Source organism: Triticum dicoccoides, chromosome 6B (assembly GCF_002162155.2).
Source record: "Triticum dicoccoides isolate Atlit2015 ecotype Zavitan chromosome 6B, WEW_v2.0, whole genome shotgun sequence".
In the NCBI taxonomy this organism is placed as follows: Eukaryota; Viridiplantae; Streptophyta; class Magnoliopsida; order Poales; family Poaceae; genus Triticum; species Triticum dicoccoides.
In genome coordinates this window covers 354394764-354409935 of record NC_041391.1, presented here as the reverse complement: position 1 = coordinate 354409935, position 15172 = coordinate 354394764, and positions in this window count along the sequence as shown.

The window sequence follows — 15172 nt, the reverse complement described above, 5'->3', positions numbered from 1 at the left end:
CCATAATAAACCAATCTAGACCATGTTCCGACACCCTGCCGGAGTGGGGAATCATCACCGGTGGCTATCTTCATCATCCTAGCGGCCACCATGATGAGGAGGGAGTAGTCTACCCTCGGGGCTGAGGGCATGTACCAGTAGTTACGTGTTTAATCTCTCTCTCTCTCTCTCTCTCTCTCTCTCTCTCGTGTTCTTGAGATGTCAAGATCTTGATGTATCGCGGGCTTTGTTAATATAGTTGGATCATATGGTGTTTTCCCCTCTTTATCTTGTTGTGATGAATTGAGTTTTCCCTATGAGATTTCATTTATCGGATTGAATACTTTCTTGTATTTGAGGACACTTGATATATGTCTTGCATATGAATACCCGTGGTAAAAATGGGGTATTATTTTGATTCACTTGATATATGTTTTGGTACTCAACTTGTGGATTCTCGAGGTGACATTGGGGTAATCTACGCAGAGGGGTTGATGCACGTTCTTGTCTTTGTTTCTCCGGTAGAAATCTTGGGGCACTCTTTGAGGTTCTTTGTGTTGGACTGAGTATTATGAATCTGAAATTATTTGGTGTTATTTTAGTATGAACTCTTGGATAGATCAACGGAAAGAATAGCTTCGAGGTGGCTTGGTACCCTACAAACGATTTCTTCTTATGTTCTCCACTAGGAACTTTAGAGTGATTCTTCATCGCACGTTGAGGGGTGGTTATGTGATCCAATTATATTAGCACTGGTGAGATATTGCACTAGCGAAAGTACGAACCCTAGGCTTCATTTTCAAGGATTGCAATACCGTTTGTGATAACTTTTGTTACTTGCTACCTTGCTGTTTTTATTGTTCCTAACACAAAAATTAATATCTACTATCATCACTACGCTTTTATTACCATCTCTTCACCGAACTAGTGCACCTATAAAAATTACCATTGTATTTTGTGTGTTGGGGACACAAGAGACTTTTTATTATTTGGCTGCAGGGTTGTTTGAGAGAGACCATCTTCATCCTACGCCTCCCACGGATTGATAAACCTTTGGTCATCCACTTGAGGGAAAATTGCTACTGTCCTAGAAAACTCTGCACTTGGAGGCCCAACACAAGTCTAGAAGAACAACTTGTGTAGTAGACATCAAGCTCTTTTCTGGCGCCGTTGCCCGGGAGGTGAGTGCTTGAAGGTGTATATTTAGATTTTGCAATCGAATCTTTTAGTTTCTTGTTTTTCGCTAGTTTGGTTTATAAAAAGAAAATTACAAAAAATGGAGATTGGGATACCTCAGGTTGTTCTTTATCTTTATGATGTCTATCTTGAGAATAAGGATTCCGATAATTGTGCTCAATTGCTAGAAAAAGAATTCAACAAAATTTATGGCATGAAAACGTTGGATGATGGGCATGATTGCAATATTGCTAGTATGAATTCTTTGAATATCCATGATGTTAATGATGATTGCATTAGTCATGATAACCATGTCTCCTATAAGAATGTCAATTTTTGCGGAGTGAATTGCGAGTGCAAACACACACCAAAAAGGGAAGATAGATTTTGTAAGAAGCATAAATATTTAGAAACGAAAAAGTTGCAAGAGAGGCTAGATGATTGTGCTGAAATATATTTTTTTCGCCATCCTTGTGAACTTTGCAATGAACATGGTCATTTAAATCTCCAATGCAAATTGTTTCATGACCAAATCAGGTCCAAAATTTGTGATAACTTGATTACCCTTGAGCATCATAAAAAGCTTAGTCTTCTTTTGGGGTATGAAGAAATGAAACGTATAACTAATGGTATTCCAAAATTTAATCTCAATAGATTTCTTGATTTTGATCTAGAGGAAATTTATATGTTTTGTGTGGTAAATTGCATTGAGAATCCTTATATTGCCAACTATATAAAGATAAGAAAACAAATAGAGTATTAAGAGAGTACTAGTGAAAGGGAAAATATTTCCCAATACCCTCCTAGTGTTTATTATGATAAATCAGGTAATGAGGAGGAGCTTCCTATCCAATCAATCTCTTCAACAAGAAGCTCGAAAAAATTGATTAAACCCACATGTGAGGTGGTGAAGAAGAAAAAGAAAAGAAGAAAAGTTAGTGGTAAAAAGGTAACTCTCCCAAGTAATATTGCTCCTATCACCATTGTGCCTCATGAAAGTGAATCAAATATGTTGACGGAGGATGATGAAATTGAGTATGATTCTTTGATGCCTACTTCTTGTTGTGATGGTTATGATTGGGAAGACAATGATGTCTCTTATGATCTTGAAAATATTTTTGGCACTTGCTTGGAAGAATATGATAATAATGTTTACTATACTATTGGTGCCATTCATGCTATTGATAAGAATGATTATGATGATATGCAAAGCCACAAGCTTGGGGATGCTATGTTTGATAAGTATGAAATGTATGAAGATTTATTTGCTGAAAATAATACTTGTCCTAATCTTGGGGATGCTTTGCATAATGAATATGATACTTTTGTTCCTTCTACTTTCGATAAGAAAATTTATTATGATGATAGCATGCCTCCTATTTATAATGATTACAATGATGAAAGTGGGTTTGGAATAGTGTCAACTCTAGGTAGTAGTGATCCCACTGTTTTGGAGGGTGTCGAATCTTATTACAATATTTATGAAAGTGGATTTGGAGAGGTCATGACTTTATTTAGTGATACATCCACTATTTTGGAAGAGGTTTCAATTGACTATGACAATAATGTTGCTATCTATGATGATTATTATGATGACATGTATGCCATAAAGAGTAATAAATCTTCTATGCTTTTGGATCATGAAAAGAATGCATTATGTGATGGTTACATGGATGAATCTATTCATGATGCTACTAAAAATTATTATGAGAGATGAACTTATGATTTATGATGCTCTTGTTATGTTTTAATCCTTAACTTTTATGCGAGCATCATCGAACTCATCATTCCTAGCTAAAAGGCATTAAAGAAAATCACTTGTTGGGATACAACCCAACACTTTTACCTACTATTTTTAGTGTGTTAACATGATTATGCTACTGTAGTAATCATGTTTTACTGCTTTTGTTTCAATCAAGTACCAAGTAAAGCCTTTGGGATAGTGTGGATGATAGTTGACTTGATTCTGTGCAAAAATAGAAACTTTTGTGCTCAGTCGAGGAAATTTGAAAATTCACAGGAACCTGATTTTGATCTGAAATTTTTACAGGTGATAGATATACAAATTATCTACATTTTCCTAATTTTTCAGAATATTTGGAGTAGCAGAAGTATGGTTGGAGTACAGATTACTACAGACTGTCCTGTCTTTGATAGATTCTGTTTTCCATGCATAGTTTGCTTGTATTCTAGTTTCTATGGCTTATATTGCTCAATATAAATTGTGAAAATGATAGGCTACAGTGGGCATTGTATGGAAACAATTATGAATCTTGTCTTTCACAGTACCAAAGTGAAATGGTTTGCTCTTTATCATACTAACCTATCTCACAAAGTTCTGTTAAGTTTTATGTGATTGAAGTTTTCAAGGTTTGGGTGAAATATCGATATGAGGAGAATAAGGAGTGATAAGACCCTAAGCTTGGGGATTCCCAAGGCAGCCCAAGTTAATATTCAAGGAAGATCCAACAAACTAAGCTTGTGAATGCCCCGGAAGGCATCCGCTCTTTCATCTCCAACATTATCAGTAACCTCACTTGCAACTATGTTTTCATTCGTCTTATGATATGTGTTTTGCTTGGAGGATCATTTTATTTTGTTATTATTTTCTTGCTGTTATTTACAATAATGTTTTGCATCTCTATTTTCAACAAAAATGGCAAGGATAGCCTTTACCATGCTTATTTTGCAAGTATATGGGTTGTTGTTTCAAAACAGAAAGTTTGTCGTTGTTGCAAAAATTCCTGAGAAAAGTCAGAATTTGATAAAATGTTTAAGATTTTTACACAATAAGCACTTATAAATTTTCTACCGTGTGTTAAATTTTCAGAAGTTTTTAAGTTGAATAAGTATGGATCCTATTGTACTCTTTACAGACTGTTTTGTTTAGACAAATTGTTGTTATGTTTGCATTGTTTGCATATGTTTGCTTGTTTAATGATTCTATTTGAGGATACAGTACTGCAGGATGCTGCTAACACGACACTACGATCAGAGACCCATCGAGAAACTGTGTGCGATGCAAGAATCGCAAAAGGTGGTGTCAGAGAGCCGTCAAAAATGTCCAAAACATTTGCGATGACGGATGCATGAAACATGGGTCAGATTTTAGTTGTGTGTGCGATGCAGGACATACAGTTTATTCGGCAGAACCGTTTGCGATGAGGAAGAACAACAAAAACGTGCGGCCATATCAAAGTGTGTGCGATATATGGCATACAGTTCACTCTGATGAACCGTTTGTAATGATTGAGGTGAACACAAACGATTCAGCATAACAAGATGTGTGTGATACCCGGCAAACAGGTCGGTAATCAAAATTGTGTGCGATCATTATAGATAGCCCATACGGTATCTTTTTGTGAATTGTGTGTTCGTCAGGGCACACAGTTCAACTAACCAACCTGTGGGCAATAATGTAGAAGATCTTTGTCGAAAACATATTACTAACTGTATGCGATGAGATTGACAGGATAAACAGAGATATATACAGTCTGCTTAATTTAGTCCTTCTTCTTATTGTTGTTGTTGTTGGATGACCCCATTGAGGGAGTCCTGGATAAGGGGGTATCCATACAGCCGGACTATATACTTTGGCCGGACTGTTGGACCGTGAAGATACAAGACTCAAGACTTCGTTCCATGTCCGGATGGGACTCTCCTTTGCGTGGAAGACAAGCTTGGCAATCCGGATGTTAGATCTCCTTCTTTGTAAGCGACTCTGTATAACCCTAGCCCGCTCCGGTGTCTATAAAAGCCGGAGGGTTTAGTCCGTAGGTCAAGAATAATCAGAATCACAGGCTAGCTCCTAGGGTTTAGCCTCTACGATCTCGTGGTAGATCAACTCTTGTAATACTCATATCATCAAGATCAATCAAGCAGGAAGTAGGGTTTTACCTCCATCGAGAGGGCCTGAACCTGGGTAAAACATCGTGTCCCCTGCCTCCTCTTACCATTAGCCTTAGACACACAGATCGGGACCCCCTACCCAAGATCCTCCGGTTTTGACACCGACATTGGTGCTTTCATTGAGAGTTCCTCTGTGTCGTCGCTGCAATGCTCGATGGCTCGTCTCGTTGTCAAGGGCAACATCACTTCTGGGGGAGCCCTGGTGGTAGGCCAAACTCTCCGACTAGGCGGCTTCGTCATGACTGCTCGATTAGCTGCCGCACCAACGATGACCTCTCGGGTCATCAAAAACGGCCTCCACGTCAATTTGGAACTCGCCGAACAGATGGATCCAATGGAGCTCTCCTCCCTTAATGAGCTCTTGGATCGCATCGCCGCTCTAGGAGTCGCTACAGACTATGGTCGGATTGGGTTTAAACCCGACCAAAGGGATATCAAATCCTCACCGGTCACCCATGAGATAGCGGTAGTGGAAGAGCCACACATGGATTAACCCTCTACTTTGAGGACGAACTATGTCCGGATTACCGAGCTCTCTGGGCCGGATACCCGCTCGCGGGAGGACATGACCCAGACCCCGGACTTAGAATCGGGTAAGGGGCCATAAAAATTGGCCAACATCCCAGAGTCCAAGCTGTCAAGCCCAGAAGCTCCTCTGCCCCTGGATGTCAAATCGGGTCAGAATCCAGACTTACTACACCCACCCACCCAGCCTTATGTCGTCTTTCCCATCTCAGGCAAGAGCCCCAAGAGACAGTACATCGCTACTGGGCCAGATTGCTCCTTGTGATAAACAGGGTCAAGGACTATCGCGAGGAGGACGCAATCTCACTTTTCTGCAAAAATTGCACGAACAAAGGGATCCTCAATGCTATAAGTCGCCGTGACATAGTGCACTTCGCTGACTTAGCAGCCATAGTACAGAAGTACTGTGTGATGGAAAGCGCCTGGAAAACCCAAACAGACTTCTGGGATAATCCGGCTCTCAAGGAACCCTTCGTCCGAACTAAAAGGACAAACTCTCGTAAGTTATCCGATCCAATTCCCAAAAAACCAAAGCCCACTCTAGGGCATGGAACCGTATTGGAAGAATGGCTCAATGGGCCATGCAAAATTCACAGCACAACGGATACTACGCCAACACATAGCCTTAGAGCATGTTGGATACTCCGACAGGTAGCGAGAAGCGGCGACGACCTTCTTGTAAACCATAAAGCAGAGCAACATCCCGCCGAAAACAAGAATGCAGTACTGACAGTCTTTGAGACTTTCGCCTCAAATAATAGCCGCAAGCGAGCTCATCGAAGTTTCGCTGACATCTTCCACGTGGCAAAAATAAATCCATGGAGCGACACTGCTATAACCTTCAGTGCCAGTGATGAACCTCAATTCCAAACAGTCCGGGCACCAGCCGCTTTGGTCCTTAGCCCAATCGTGGACGGCTTCCGGCTCACTAAAGTACTCATGGACGGTGGAAGCGGATTGAACCTGATCTATGAAGAAACCCTCAACAAGATGGAAATTGATAAAAGTCGCATTGAGCAAAGCAGCACAACCTTCAGGGGAATCAACCCTTGTCGGGAGGCATGGTGTGCGGGAGAAATCAATCTGGATGTGGTATTCGGCACGCCGGAGAATTATAGGTCCGAAGAAATCACGTTCTAAGTGGCCCCGTTCAGCAGCAGATACCACGCCCTTTTAGGGTGGGACGCATTCACGAGCTTTCAAGCTATACCACATTACGGGTACATGAAGCTCAAAATGCCCGGACCCAATGAAATCATCACTCTAGCCAGTGATCCGGACGTCGCCCGCCGCGCCGAAAATAAAACCGCCGCACTAGCCCTGGAAGCGTTATCCAAAGCCCTAGCGGCCGAAGAACTAACAACGCTATGCGCCACAGTGGACAAAGACGACGTGATACTCGACAAACGACCCAAGTCCACCTCATTCAATCCTGCGGACGAGATAGTCAAATTCCAAGTCCATCCAACAGACCCCACAAAGACAGCTTCCATCGGGACACAGTCGAGCCCCACAATGGATGCTGCACTACGAGATTTTCTACGTGAGAATTGGGACATTTTCGCCTAGCATCCTTCAGACATGCCGGGCATCCTACGCAGGCTGGCTGAACATAGCCTCAATATATTGAAAGGATGCAAGCCAGTCAAATAGACTCTTAGGCGCTTCTTAGAGCCTAAATGGCAAGCCATGGGAGAAGAGCTAGCCAAGCTACTTGAGGCCGGATTCATCAGAGATATAAAGCATATGGATTGGCTGGCAAATCTGGTAATGGTACCAAAGAAGGACAAATCCTGGCACCTATGTGTCGATTTCAAAGACCTCAACAAGGCTTGCCCCAAGGATCCCTTCCCCCTCCCTCGCATCGACCAAATCATCGACGCCACCGCAGGACACGACTCACTATGTTTTCTCGACAAATACTCCAGATACCATCAAATAAAGATGGCGGAGTTCGACCAAGCCGCAATGGCCTTCATAACACAAATGGTCCTTTGTGCTTCAACACTATGCCTTTCGGGCTCAAAAATGCTGGCGAAACCTATCAACGCATGATTCAAACATGCCTGGAGAAGCAAATCAGCAAAACAGTGGAGGCATACGTGGACGACGTGGTCATAAAAACAAGACACGTCGAAACCTTAATAGATGACTTGAGACTTACGTTCGACAACCTCCAAACATACGACATCAAGCTCAACCCGGAAAAATGTGTCTTCGGCATACCCTCCGGGAAGTTGCTCGGCTTCATCGTTTCCAATAGAGGAATCAAAGCAAATTCGGCAAAAATCTGAGCTCTGTCGCAGTTGGCTATCCCAACAGACCTCAAGCATATCCAGAAACTAGCTGGATGCGTGGCTGCCTTAAGCCGCTTTATCTCCCGATTAGGAGAAAAGGCACTACCTCTTTACCGCCTTCTTCGATGCACCGAACACTTCGTGTGGGCGGATGCAGCCGTGGCCGGACTAGAGGAAATAAAGACCCTATTGGCCAGCAATCCAGTCCTGACCGCGCCAAATACTAGCGAACCTATGCTATTATGCATAGCTGCAACACATCAGGTTGTGAGCGAAGTGCTCGTCGTCGAACGAGAAGCAGACGGATACAAGTTCCCACTCCAAAAGCAGGTATATTACGTGTCCACTGTCCTCAATCCATGCAAATCCCGATGCCCACACTATCAAAAGATAGCATACGCGGTCTTCATGGCATCCTGGAAGCTACGACACTACTTTCAAGAGCGTTCGATTACGGTGGCCTCCGAAGTGCCACTCAACGACATAATAAACAACCGCGACGCCACAGGACGGATTGCTAAATGGGTTATGGAGCTCTTTCCGTTCGACATAACATACAAACCACGGTGGGCCATTAACTCGCAAGTATTGGCTGACTTTGTCGCTGAATGGACAGAAGTCGAACTCCCTAAAGAGTACGGCGCGTACTCCAATTGGATCATGCACTTCGACAACTCTAAAATGCTGGCCGGATTGGGAGCGGGTGTAGTCCTGACATCCCCACCGGAGACACGGTCCAATATGTACTCCAAATATTATACACAGACTCCAACAACGCAGCCAAATACGAGGCTCTGTTGCATGGCCTTCGGATGGCAGTGTCTATGGGCATTCAACGCCTAGAAGTGCGCGGGGACTCAAACCTCACAATATCACAATAAACAGAGATTTTGATGCTAAGGATCCGAAAATGGCGGCCTACCGTAATTTCCTCCTCAAAATGTCAGCTCGGTTCGAGGGGCTCGAATTCCACCATGTTGCTCGAGAAAACAATCAAGCGGCGGATATCCTCGCCTGCATCGGCGCTAAACGCGACCCCGTCCCACCTAATATATTCTTGGAAAGGCTGTTCAAGCCATCCGTGGTATGGGAAGGGGAGTCCTGCAACGCCAGTCCGGCTCCGAATACAACCCCAGATTCCGAACCATCTGACGTAATCGGGGGCTTCGCCACCGAAATAACACCTTCGGCCCACGAAATCATGGCTGTAATCGCCCCATGGACCGAGCCTTTCTTTGCTTACCTAAATAGGCAGGAGCTCCTCGAGGACCAAAATGAAGCACGTTGTATTGTGCGGCGTTCCAAGGCCTACAAGTCCATGAGGGAGAACTCTATAAGAAAAGTGCCACCGGAGTGCTCCAAACATGCATCTCTGAAGAGCAAGGGCGGCAGCTCTTGGCTGAAATCCATGCCGGACTCGGCGAGTGAGGGAGTCCTGGATTAGCGAGTATCCGGAAAGCCGGACTCCATACTTTGTCCGGATTATTGGATCGTGAAGACACAAGACTCAAAATTTTGTCCCGTGTCCGGATGGGACTCTCCTTTGCGTGGAAGACAAGCTTGGCGATCCATATATTATATTTCCTTCCTTGTAACCGACTCCATGTAAACCCTAGCCCTCTCCGGTGTTTATATAAACCGGAGAGGTTGGTCCTTAGAAGGCCGATCACAATTACAATCATAATCATCATAGGCTAGCTTCTAGGGTTTAGCCTCTACAATCTCGTGGTAGATCTACTCTTGTACTACTCATATCGTCAATATTAATCAAGCAGGAAGTAGGGTTTTACCTCCATCGAGAGGGCCCGAACCTGGGTAAACATCGTGTCCCTTGCTTCCTGTTACAATCAGCCGAAGACGCACAGATCGGGACCCCCTACCCGAGATCCGCCAGTTTTGACACCGACATTGGTGCTTTCATTGAGAGTTCCTCTGTGTCGGCGCTGCAAAGCTTGATGGCGCCTTCAATCGTCAACAACACGGTCCAGGGTGAGACTTTTCTCCCCGGACAGATCGTCGTGTTCGGCGGCTTCGCACTGCGGGCCAATTCGCTTGGCCATCTAGAGCAGATCGACAGCTACGCCCCTGGCCAGCAGGTCAGGTTCGGAAACATGAACTACACGGACGATATCCGCGGAGACTTGATCTTTGACGGAGTCGGGCCTGTGCCAGGAACGTCGGGCAGTCATGATGAGCACGGCTTAGACCTGCTGTCGGACAATGCTCAGGATATTACCCCTGCAGTAGTCCCGGACCTAAATCCAGAGCAGACTGCGTGGCTCAAGCACGGGTGGATCGACCTCGCCCCGCAGGCCGCACACTCATCTGCAGTAGAGCCAAACATAGGCCTCACTTCCAAGGAAGCCTGTGACTCCGAACCCCCGGACTCGTATCTGGTTGTAGGTTCCAGTTCGTGCGCTCCTGAGCCTGCCAAGCCTGGTTGGGCTCCGGTAATGGAGTTTACCACTGCGGATATCTTCCTGCACTCGCCCTTTGGAGACATGCTAAACTCATTAAAGTCTCTCTCTTTGTCAGGAGGCTCTTGGCCGAACTATGTCCGGCTCGAGTGGGAAGCAGGCGATGAGGGAATTCGCTGCCCACCCACCACCCACTTCATTGCCACGGTCGATGATCTAACCGACGTGCTTGACTTCGACTCCGAAGACATCGACGGTATGGACGACGATGCAGGAGAAGTACATGAACCACCGCTCACAGGGCGGTGGACAGCCACCTCCTCATACGATATATATATATATATATATATATATATATATATATATATATATATATATATATATATATATATATATATATGGTGGACATTCCGAAGGAAACCAATGGCGATGAGGCAACGGAGGATAACCCCTCAGGGAGAAAATCAAAGCATGGGCGTCGTTGGCGCCGCTCCAAGCCCCACCACAGTAATACCGGCCCAGGAGACGAAAACAATCCGGATGGTGCCGAAGAGGAATACAACCCTGATCAGCCCGCCTTCAAGCAGGCCGAGCAGGAAGATGAGCAGGTTAGCCCAGACGAATAGGCAACGGACGGATATCCGGAGGAGGACAACTACATGCCCCCCTCCGAAGACAAGATTAGCCTCAGCGACGATGAGTTCGGCATGCCTAAGGACCCCGTCGAGCAGGAACGCTTCAAGCGTCGGCTTATGGCTACTGTGAGGAGCCTGAAAAAGAAACAGCAACAACTCCAAGCTGATCAAGACCTGCTCACAGATAGATGGACTGAAGTCCTGGCAGCCCAGGAATATGGACTCGAGCGCCACACGGCTGACCGGCCACCTCGTTGCCGGGATAAAACGGCATATCAGCCCACACCCCCACGCCAATACACTACGGCCCGGGGCAACAGGCAAGACCTACAAGATATACTGGAAAACAAAGCAGGACAGCCAAGAATGATCTACGGATCGCGGGGGTGCGCCCTAGCAGGCGACGATGACCGTCACACCGGATACATTTTCAACAAGTCCGTCCGGGCCGAACACAGCCACCCAGATCAATTCGAACTGAGTAGCTAGATAGCTCGGCACAGAGGCGCCGTGCACCCCCTCTGCTTCACTGACGAAGTAATGGATCATGAATTCCCAGAAGGGTTCAAACCTGTAAACATCGAATCCTATGATGGCACAACAGACCCTGCAGTATGGATCGAAGATTTCCTTCTCCACATTCACATGGCCCGCGGAGACGATCTACACGCCATCAAGTTTCTTCCCCTTAAGCTCAAAGGACCCGCCCGACACTGGCTAAAAAGCCTGCCCGCAAATTCCATTGGCAGTTGGGAAAACCTGGAAGACGCATTCCTCGACAACTTCCAGGGCACATATGTGCGACCACCGGACGCCGATGACTTGAGCCACATTACTCAACAGCCCGAAGAGTCAGCCAAGAAATTCTAGACTCGGTTCCTAACTAAAAAGAACCAAATAGTCGGCTGTCCAGACGCCAAAGCCTTGGTGGCTTTTAAGCATAATATCCTCTATGAGTGGCTCGCCCGACACCTCGGCCAGGAAAAACCCAAGTCCATGGCAGCTCTCTAAACACTAATGACCCGCTTTTATGCGGGCGAGGACAGCTGGTTGGCTCACAACAGCACTATGCCACATTCTGGCACTTCGGATGTTCGCGACAATAACGGCAAGCCACGACGCAACAAACATAAGCAAGAGAACAACGGCGACAACACTGAAGACACAGCAGTCAACACCGGATTCAGCGGATCCAAGTCCCGTCAGCGGAAGAAGCCGCTCAAAAGAAACAATCAAGGACCATCCAGTCTGGACCACATACTGGAGCGCTCGTGCCAAATTCATGGCACCCCAGACAAGCCAGCCAACAACAACAACAGAGACTGCTGGGTGTTCAAACAGGCCAGCAAAATAAACGCCGAAAACAAGGACAAGGGGCTGCACAGCGACGATGACGAAGAGCCCCGGCGTCCGAACACGGGGGGACAAAAGAAATCCCCCCCCAGGTGAAAACGGTCAACATGATCTACGCCACTCACATCCCCAAGCGGGAATGGAAGCGAGCACTACGGGACGTCTATGCGATGGAGCCAGTCGCCCCCAAATTCAACCCATGGTCAGCTTGTCTGATCACCTTTGATCGTAGGGACCACCCTACTAGCATCCGTCACGGCGGCTCCGCCGCATTGGTCCTAGACCCAATCATCAACGGATTCCACCTCACGCGTGTCCTTATGGATGGCGGCAGCAGCCTGAACCTCCTTTATTAGGACACAGTGCGCAAAATGGGCATCGACCCTTCAAGGATCAATCCCACAAAAGCAACATTTAAAGGTGCCATTCCTGGAGTAGAGGCCCATTGTACGGGCTCTATAACATTGGAAGTGGTCTTCGGATCTCCAGATAACTTCCAAAGCGAAGAGTTAATCTTCGATATCGTCCCATTCCGCAGGGATGAACCACATTCGCCAGATTCAATGCGGTACCACATTACGCATACCTCAAGCTCAAGATGCCAGGACCACGCGGGGTCATAACAGTCAACGGAAACATGGACCGCTCTCTCCAAACAGAAGAGCATAGTGCATCCCTCGCGGTGGAAGTACAATGCGGCCTCCTCCGACAAACCAATCCGGCAACAACAACTTCGAGCACCATCAAGCGACTCCGGAGCACCCCACAGCAGGATCATCAGGCATGCTAGGAGCGCGACTAGCAGTCCGGCCTCCGCTCAAGCCCCATCAAAGTAGCATTCGTGCCACACGTACACAATTACACACTCAAAATACCATGGGCAGAGGCGGAGGTGCAGCAATGACTCAGTCAACAGTGCGGTATAAGCGCTACATACCTTCATAACCCATCCTTTTTATTTTTCAGGACATTGCTTTAGAGCAGCCTCTTCAGAAGAGCCGGATTGTCGGACTTACATAGGAGAGAAAACCAAGGAGGCAACAGGCTTTGCGCACAAAAGGAAATACCCAGGTGGAATCTGTTCACGATCGTCATACCTGTTTTATATAACTACATGCAGCCTGCCCTTGGATAGGACATGTTAAATAGTAATATTTACTTCTGCTTAAATGCTACCATTGTAAACATACGCTTAAATGTATTATTTATCAATGGGAGATAATATATATAGCGTCAGCTTATTATTCTTATTTGCTCATTTTTCTTGCAAATATTTATTTAATATTGCATCCGTACACCTTGGTACGATTAGTTTGCCAGGGGCTTTATATGGCGCCTCATAATACGGCAAAGCAAGTCCGAACACTTTCATCAGTGCGGCACCCCGAACTTATAGCACTATATGCATCAGCTCCGAATCACGTCTTGGGTCCATAGTTGGGTTTGCCCGGCTCCCTTCTTTTGGTACCTTACGTTCTGTTATATCGGCTAAGGTAGTGCAGGGAGAACTACTGCGATTGTGTCCCGGTTCTTCCGGACGAGCACCTCAGTAGTGAAAGCCGAAAACTGACCGACATGATGCGGCGAGAGCTGGTCGCTGTTTGAGAGGTCTTAAAGTCCTTAAAGATTTTTTCTGCTTTAGGCGATGAATCGGCCTCGTCCGATTTAGGCGTATATAGCGCCCCAATTCGGCCCTCCGAATTCTAGGGGCTTCACCGAAATTTAAAATTATAGACTTCTATGGCTAAGTGAAAGTTATAAAGCCGCATAGTCCGATTGCCTTGTTCACAGCGCCAGATACCAACTTAAGGGACCAAAAATTTGGGTAAAGAGTATCCGGGTTTTTCCAGGAACACCCCGGTACTAGTTACGTGGGGGCAGAAGCCGACGACTGGCCTACTTTTAGAATTCTATAAACAGCCGCACAGAAGGTAATATTTTAAATCAAACAATGCTACATAGCACAATTAACTTTGTCTTTACATTACAACAGCGACAGAGGTACATTTAGTCAAATATATTGTCCTTGGTACATTCATCAGCCACAAGACGAGCGCCCTTCATAACGCCATCATAATACTTCTCGGGATAGCGATGCGTCTTGCCCTCCGGCGGCCCGTCCTTCACCAGCTTCTCCGCATCCAGCTTGCCCCAATGCACCTTCGCGCGGGCAAAGGCCCGGTAGGCACCCTCAATGCAAACGGATTGCTTGATAACTTCAAGCCGCGGCCATGCATTCACCATCCGCTTAATCAAGCCGAAGTAGCTAGTGGGCAGGGGCTCACCAGGCCATATCCGGACTATGAAATCTTTCATAGCCACTTCGACTAACTGCTTCAGTTGGTCACTCAGAGGCATTTGGTATTCGGCCCCAGCATATTGGGACCAGAACAGCTTCTCCGTGGAGCTCCCATCCTCGGCACGGTAGAACTCCGCAGCGTTTGAGACGCTGCGTGGCAGATCGGCGAATGCCCCTGGAGAGCTTCGAATTCGGGTAGGTAAAAGAAACGCCTCCTCCACATGTTTGCTTTGCATAAAGAATGTCTTACCGGCCGCTATCTTCTTGGCCGCATGTATTTCTTGCTGTGCCTTCTCAACTTCGGCCTTGGCGTCTTTCATACTCACAAGGGCCTTCGCAAGCTCGGACTCTTTCATCTTCAGATCATGCTCCATGGACTCGAACTTTTTACCGAGATCCTAGAGCTCTTGCTGTACCTCGCGTACCCTAGCATCTTGCTTCTCGCGCTCTTTGCGCTCCAGAGCCGCCTTGTCCTCGGCCTCGGACAATGCTTTCTTCAGAGACGCCACTTCGGTGGTGGCCCCTGTTACACAGTCACGAGGCTTCGTCGTTAGAATAACCAATTTTATCTATCCTTCATTA